Raw genomic sequence first — 8,186 nt, 5'->3', positions numbered from 1 at the left:
ATTTTCTTTCTTTTATTTATTATTTATTATTATTTATTTTAATTGAAGTATAATTGATTTACAATATTGTGTTAATTTCTGCTGTACGGTGAAGTGACTCAGTTATACATACATTCTTTTTTATATTCTTTTCCATTATGGTTTTTCCCAGGATATTGAATATAGTTCCCTGTGCTATACAGTAGGACCTTGTTATCGATCCATTCTATATGTGATAGTTGGCATCTACTAACCCCAAACTCCCAGTCCAAAAACACATGGAACCCTTTACGAATTTGCGTGTCACCCTTGCACAGGGGCCATGCTAATCTTCTCTGTATCATTCCAATTTTAGTATATGTGCTGCCAAAGTGAGCACGACTTTTACTAGTTTTTCTTTTTTTTTCTTCTTTTGCTAATATTCACGGTCTCAAATAGGACAGAAAAGTTTTCAGGAATTAAACATCCCTTTTTCATCTCTTCTCTCTGACCTCCCAAAAGTTGTCTCTTACAATCAAGTCAAAACAGAATGCTTTCTATGTTGGTCACACCACTCTTCTCTCTAAAACCTGTGTCTGACCAGATGCAAATGATGACTAGTTATATATCTCTACTCGGTAAAGCTGTACATACTTTAAGACATAAAGTGATTAGAATTACTAATACTATTTTAAAATTCTAAAACACGATTGTATCATTATGTTGTTCCTAAAGATGCCTCCTCACTTGCAATCATTTAAGATGAAAAAAGTGGCCCTGAACAGGTCGGAGGCCAGAAGCATCATTGGACTTTCCCCGGAAAGGCCATCCCTATTAGCCCAGATAGAATCCAGTGGCTCACGCGTTCTCCCTGCCGCTGCCCGTGGAACTTCTCTTCACTCAACCACCGTTGGCCAAGATGGATTGTTAATGTCACATTCAGCCAGTATGGCCCCTCCTGGTGAGTCACACTGTCTCCTGATCAAGCCCAAGTGTAGCCTGTGATTGGGAATGCCTGCCGTCTTGCACCGCAAGGCCAGCCCTGTAACGAGGGTGTGTCACTGGGGTAGACCACGGGGCTTTCTCTGTCCTTACAGCCTGTTATTAAAGGTCCCAAAGGCTTCACAGCTGGGTTCTCCCTCCCTGATTATGACGCCTGGAAGGGTTATCTTATTCTTTTAGTTTCTTAAGTTCCCACATTCAAAGAACTTGTTATAAGTTTTCCCCAGGCTGAGTTGTGGGATATTTGGGTAGACCCTAAAAGCACCCACCCGAATGTGCCCTGCACTCTCGGCCTTCCACTCAGTCAGCAGCCCAGGAAAAAAGCATAGACATCTGATTTTTTCTTCTTTCTGCATGAGCTTCTTGTCTATCTGAGGTACTCCTGGAAAGCTTCTTGTATTATCTTTTCAGAGTCTTAATTCTTGTATTCTGTTGTTTGATCATTAATTCCCAAATCCTCTTTGATAATGTTCTTAGTGGGTTCATCTGGTCCTCATAAGACCCTGTTCCCACCTCAAGCCCCGCCCCCCACGCCCCCCCCTCCACATTTTAAGCAGAAACTACATGCTAAACACTGCACTACGTGTTAGGCTTTCATCCTAACCCGAGGGACTTTCCAGGCCTGAGTGGGAGACAAACACAGAACACTAGAACTCCAAAAGTAATTGGTATCCTCACAAAGTTAATATTAGAAACACAAATTCATTCTCAATTCAGTGAACATGGGGACACTTTAGTTAAATCTGCTAATATTTTGTTCCCTTATAGAAATTAGAATAATCACTCCAACTATCTCCCAGGTCCTGCTCAAAACTGCTGGCACATTCACCAAACTTGTACGATTTCTGAGCTAAAGCTAAAGGTAGTGGGTCTCCAAGCACATCCAAAATTTCTCCTTTTTATATTCAGCCGATGTTCAGAAACAGTAAGAAGCCAGGGAAGGGTGAAATATGCATGGCATGCCTCCTGGATTATCAACTAATGGTAGCATCGTTGATAGAACAAAATTAATTTACTTAAGAAATCAGAGCCAAGAGGAGCTGAGGTCTGGTAGGTGAAAAATGTGTGTTTTATCAGCTAGAGTACTCAGCTCCAAACTCCCCTGCTCCTTAAGTACAAGTAATGTATGGCTGGGTTTTGGCATTGCATTGCATGCTTACCCACCCTGTCATAATTAAAAATCTCCGAGAGACCTAAAAGCTGTCAATGGCCGTCCTGATGCCCACTAAATGACATATACCCACTAAAATGGATTTTTGAGAATCACCCAATTTATAAAACACTAGATGTGACATGGTTATCACATAGAGGGGTTTGAAAGATGAACTATGGTGGAGATACACTTCCATGATGAATGCACTCAACATTCCTTCTATCGATTTTTTTAAAGATATTTCAGTCCGTTGAATTGGATTATATTTTAAAATAGAGAGTTGAGATATTCACATTTTTATCCTTTACCCTTGAAAAAGATTCATTTCGGCATGAGATGGCATGATTTGAAATCAGCTATAGTGCTCAATTGTCGCAATCTGTAATTTTAACTCCCTGTGTTTGGGTGCTTCCTAATTTATGGACATGGAATGCCAAAGTGGAAGTCAGGAATGGACTTAACCAGCCTGCCATGTAGTAGGAGCTGGCATGTGACCGAGGCTCTGCCATTCAGATCTATCAGTGAAAGTCTTAGATTTAAAAGAGAGTGAGATGGGAGAACAGATAGAGGGGTATCATGTCGAAGGATAAGATGGATTAACTATAATGAAACATAAGATACTTAATCCAAGTAGTATACTTGGATTAAGTATCTTATGTTTCATTATAATCTTTGCTTTTGTCAACCTGATGGATGACTTCAAGGAAATTAGTGATAACTTTTCAGCTTAACTTCACTTATTTGGGAAATCAGAATGATCGATTTATTTCATGTTTCTGAAAGCTCTACAAAAAATTTCCTAAAGTGGTTCTTGCAAATAAATATTTCATAATTTTATAAATGTTGGAAAAGATACAGTTTAAAAAAGTCAATAGGCGTTCATGTGGATTAACCTCTAAAGAATGTGGGAAATGAATAAAATTGTGGCTTAAACACATTTTTTAAACTTTTACCTTACAATATCAAGTTCTATCTCATTTCTTATCTGCTTGCTGCCTCGATTTTGCTACAAATTTAAAAATTGTTAGAGTTGGCATTTACTCTCTGTTGAACTGGAAGTTCCCCAAAAGAAAATGTGGAAGGTCTATATGTTTAAAGTCAAGCTATGCTCATTATAAAATGAGAAACTCTTCACGCCAGGCTCCATTTTAATGCACATGGTAACTATGATAAATATCAGTTACCATTGAGCTCTTAGAGGATTGTGTTCTGTATAGAACAATACAAGCTCTTCGCCAGTCTCTCCTTTCTAACTTGCTGGATTAACTAATGACTCATGCTATCAAAACAACACGGTGACTGCGGCTGGGAGCCCCCTGAAAGCTCCCATCCCACCTGGGAGCTTTTGTTTGCACTCTTGTGGATTCTAGTTGAGTCATATTTAAACCAAAAGTCAGCTGTGTTTTCTCTAAACCTATTTATGGCAGTTGTACTTATTATTGTATGTATGTAATGTAGTTAGATATCAAATAAATCAATGAAACATTAGAGCAAAAAGAAAGATATCTTTCTTTGAAAACTAAAGGGAATCATTTCGAAAGATTTAATAAAACTGTCACTGAAATGATTGCTGTTGAAGGGTGGTGTAGGTGAGATAACTTTGAGAGATTGGGAGGGAAATCAAAATGTAGGTGAATTTTTTGATCATATTGGTTTGTAACAGTCTTTAATTCATTCGAAGAAAAACAACCTGAACTTGTAAGTAATGCCCTAAGGGTATGATTTTTACAAGAAGGATGATTTAGAACTCCAATGGACATATCCATCAAAGAAAAGGCTTGGAATTGCACCAAGTGTCGGTAAATGCATGAACATTTATGCAATAAATGTTTTCAAGATAACTAAATGTTCAAACCACATGTTTATATCTTTTCCTAATGATTCCTTTCTTTAACTCTGTGGTTGTGCAACCAAACACCAGTACCAATTGGATTAGATAACATGGTTCTCCTGTAAAATCAAATAAATTGCAAAACCATTTTTCCAAATCAAACAATTACCACTGGAACTTTCCACTAGATCTCATAGTTTTAATGAATCACTGCATTCTATTTTCCCCCTTTATATCATCTTGAACCAGATTTTATCACCTCGAGCCTAAATTGCCCCAGTTATCTTCCTAACTGCATCATCATTTTAGTCCCTTTTGGCCCTACAATATTTTAAAATACTTCCATCATTAAGATACGTTGGGGCTCATAAAATTCTAATATTACCTTCTGTGTTTATATCCTTAAGTCCAGACTTCCTACCGATTGTTCCACTCCTGGTCAAATTGGTCATATACCCTCCACCCTCTCACAGCTCTTTGATTTGAGCACATCCCTAGTGGGGGGACCTTCCTACTGTCCCCTGAATGCAGTATGCTGAGCGCCAACCCCAAGTTGGTGATAGATCCTCCTGCCAATATATCCCTGCCCATCCTTGAGGGCCTCATGTAATTCACCCCTCTTCCAAGAGGTTTTCCATAAATGAGAACCAATCCAGTTGTCTTTACGCCTATTTGTCTGTCCCATGTTTCATAGAGTGTTGTGGTCATCGAAGGCGTGGATTGTATGTTTTCTCCAAATTCCCATCTTTGAAGATGGGAATCAGATTTTTCATTTTTCCAGTGCTATCATAATGCATTCACTGTGGATACTCAGTCCTTAATAAATTCTGTTGATTGAATAAATAGTACTAAAAATAACTAGTGTGCTTGAAATATTCATAAAGACTTCTACATTAGAAAAACAGAATATTTAGTTATTTATATCTAGCATAAAATCTCATCTCTAGCCCTTACAATGAGTGCAATTTACTGAGTTTCAACAATTCCTTGGTTTCCTTGCCCCTGTAACTGAATTTCTCACATGCTTGTTGTGGGGATTAAGTAAAATAGTTTAAACAAAGAGTAGTGCCTGAGACATCATAGGGCATCAAAAAATGGATTACCTGTCCATCATTTATTCCCATTTAAACCCTTTTTAAAATTTTGTTTGCATATAAATGTTTAAGCTATAATCTAGTGTAACTCTAAAGTTTTTCAGGAAGCAATTTATATCACACTATTTTGGTGGCGGTATCTCAAAAAAAGAAATGGTTAATTGGGTAAATGTAAGTATTTATTGTATTTATCTAAAAACCTTGAGCAGCTCATATTCCTTGAAAAAAATGAGAAGCAGGGGGCTTCCCTGGTGGCGCAGTGGTTGAGAATCCACCTGCTAAAGCAGGGAACACGGGTTCGAGCCCTAGTCTGGGAAGATCCCACATGCCGCAGAGCAGCTAGGCCCGTGAGCCACAGTTACTGAGCCTGCACGTCTGGAGCCTGTGCTCCACAACAAGAGAGGCCGCGACAGTGAGAGGCCCGCGCACGGCGATGAACAGTGGCCCCGGCTTGCCGCAACTAGAGAAAGCCCTCGCACAGAAATGAGGACCCAACACAGCCGAAAATAAATAAATAGAAATAAATTTAAAAATAAAAAAATGAGAAGCAGTTGATGAGTTGATAATGTGTGTAACTAAAAATTTACAGTTGAGGGAAGGCAGGCACACCATATCTCCATGAGTCAAAGTAAAGGGATGTGAACCCTTAAGGAAGCCCTCTGGCAGTAGGTTGTAGAAGAGAGAAGATGCAGAAATAAATTTCTATATAGAAATCAAAGGTGCAAAGATTTACATATTAAACCATCATATAGAGGCAGCGTTACGTACTGTATGTCAAAGGAGAATTTTTTTTTTTTTCTTTGTACAAATAGGAAGTTTCACTACTGCGGATGGAACCTCTCTCCTTAAGCCTGCTGGAAATCAAGGTTAGGATGGGCTGTGATGAAGAATAAATCAGAATTAATAACCAAGGTTGTTACTTTGGGGCTTAGTGTTTCTTTAAATCCCACTCGTTCCACCACTTAGTACATACTCCTCATTCTTCTCTTAGCACCTCCAAACGGCTGAGTATTCAGCCCAAAGTCCAAATCAAGGTCTGTCCAAATCTGTCCAAAGCACATCATAATTAGAGAGAGAAAATCTGAGAAGCAATAAACATTTTTAAACAGTTTGTATGAACCTAACGCAACTCTAAATATGACACAAAATGATACAGCCACACTAAGGGGTTGGTATGCAGGAAATAGAGCAGCAACGAGAATGGTGACCCTGCAAATTCCATCACTCAGGAAAGTAGATATTAAACCGTGAGGATTATTTTCTTTCACATTGAGAGGCCCCACCCAATCCCCCAGATTTCTGAGAAAGCAGATAATTGCATCCATTAAACTCTTAGGAGAACAGCTCGAAACGAACCTTGAGGCACTTACAGTGTTTACCCACTGTGGTCTCACATTTCTCCTGAAAGTCACTGGTGCACAGGCCTGACTCTCCCTGTGGGTAAACCAGAAAAGCCCGACATTCGCTATGAAAACTATGCAGTCTTTCTGTGTGCGGTATTAAGATGACCTGACCCATTAAAACTTTTGTTAATTCACATGTTTCTTTCTCCCCTTTACACGTGGAAAATTTCATTAAAAGCCATGTTGGGAAAGAAATCTCTCTTCTAACTGTGCTGAGTTTGTCCCCTTAATGTTAATAGCAAATAAATATGTAGCATTTACTAATTGCCAAGCACTGTTCTGAGTAGCTCGTTGATTTAATCTTTACAACCACCTTGTAAGGGTGTGAGATGGGTACTGTTATTGTTTCTGATGTACAAATGAGGAGACAGAGGTACAGATGTTTAGTCTCTTATTCAAGGTCACACACCTGCTATGTAGTGGAGGTAGGACTCAAACCCAGTCTTCTGGCCCCAAATTGATGCATGAGTGGGAACGTCTGTGTTCGCGTGTACATATGTGTGACTAGTTGCTCACAAGTGTGTGCGTGTGTGAGTGCATGTGTGCATGCATAAGCTATACATATGTGTCAGGGGCAAAGCCAGGATTCAAGTCCAGATTTGTCTGATGCATTCTCATACTGTATTATCTCAATTAAAAAATGAAAATGGTAATGGATATTTCTGTCTGACTTTAAGGTCTGCAGAATTCTCTTGTGTGCATTGCCTCAATTGAATAAAGCAAAGGTACACCACAGAATCTTCCATCTACACTTCCAAAAGTTTGCCTGGAAGGTGGAAATGAAGAGGGTTGGGAGTTATGATAAGTTTTATGTATGTAGCAGCTGACAGGCCAGGAGGAGGAGGGGGAGAAAAGAACACATTACAGAAATAACACACACACACATATATATATGTGTATATATATATATATATATATATATATATATATATATATATATATATGTGTGTATATATATATATCTATCATCCTTTCATCAAATAATCTCAAAACACATTTTGGTATTTTTCTCCACAATTTTCCCATGCGTCAGTGAAGCGTATAGCATTTCTCTTATTGTTTAAGGTAAATAAACTGACAGTGAGAGAGGTTATGATTCTCTGGTACCAGGTGCTGGGTCAAGGGCTCAGCCAAGTGAAAATTCAGCCTTTAGAGATAAAGGGATACGGCTGCTTTGGTTTCCCAGGAGACCGCGGAGCGTCCTTTCAGCAAGTCAGCTATTTGACCACATTTGTACATAAACGCCTGCATCCTTCAGGTCACCTTCCCTTCTGATGCTGGCTGAGTTTCCTGTTGGAAGCTCATCTTTACCTACTGCCAAACTCCATAAATAGCTTCAAAAGATTCTCTTGGAAAGAATCAAAGGCAATTCCAGCTGAAGCTCTCCGAAGGAAACTTGCAGCAGACGCTCTCACCTTCTGGTAACTCTGACAGAGTACTTTCCCTCCGCCACCTCACTTCAGGAGGGAGTCTGGCACCATGGTGGCGGAGCCCTAATCAGATAGCAAGCCCGCGCTGGCTGTGTTAGAAATGATGTCAGGGACGGCGGTCCCCTGGCCACTGCCTCATTTGGAGCAAACACTGCAACACTTGTTTTTTAGGCTACTTTATGACTTGTCTGAAAAATGACCTTGTTTGGCAGGGAAGCCCGCTAATGTATGAGGTGTTACCCCAGGATTTTAGCACTTCTACACACACAACATTCTCTCACACACAAAGCTGCACAGTGGGAGGACCATTGAGCT

General features: G+C 39.5%; 1 non-coding gene across 1 annotated transcript; it reads right to left on the bottom strand.

The window, feature by feature from the left end:
• Nucleotides 1-251: 251 nt before the first annotated feature.
• Nucleotides 252-358, bottom strand: LOC118897620. The gene has a single exon (XR_005020507.1). It is a non-coding gene; the product is annotated as a U6 spliceosomal RNA (small nuclear RNA).
• Between the last annotated feature and the right edge of the window lie 7,828 nt (nt 359-8,186).

The sequence above is a fragment of the Balaenoptera musculus genome, chromosome 6 (genome assembly GCF_009873245.2).
Source record: "Balaenoptera musculus isolate JJ_BM4_2016_0621 chromosome 6, mBalMus1.pri.v3, whole genome shotgun sequence".
NCBI classification, from domain to species: domain Eukaryota; kingdom Metazoa; phylum Chordata; class Mammalia; order Artiodactyla; family Balaenopteridae; genus Balaenoptera; species Balaenoptera musculus.
Note: the sequence above shows the minus strand (reverse complement) of the source record. Positions and strands in the feature narration are given on the sequence as shown.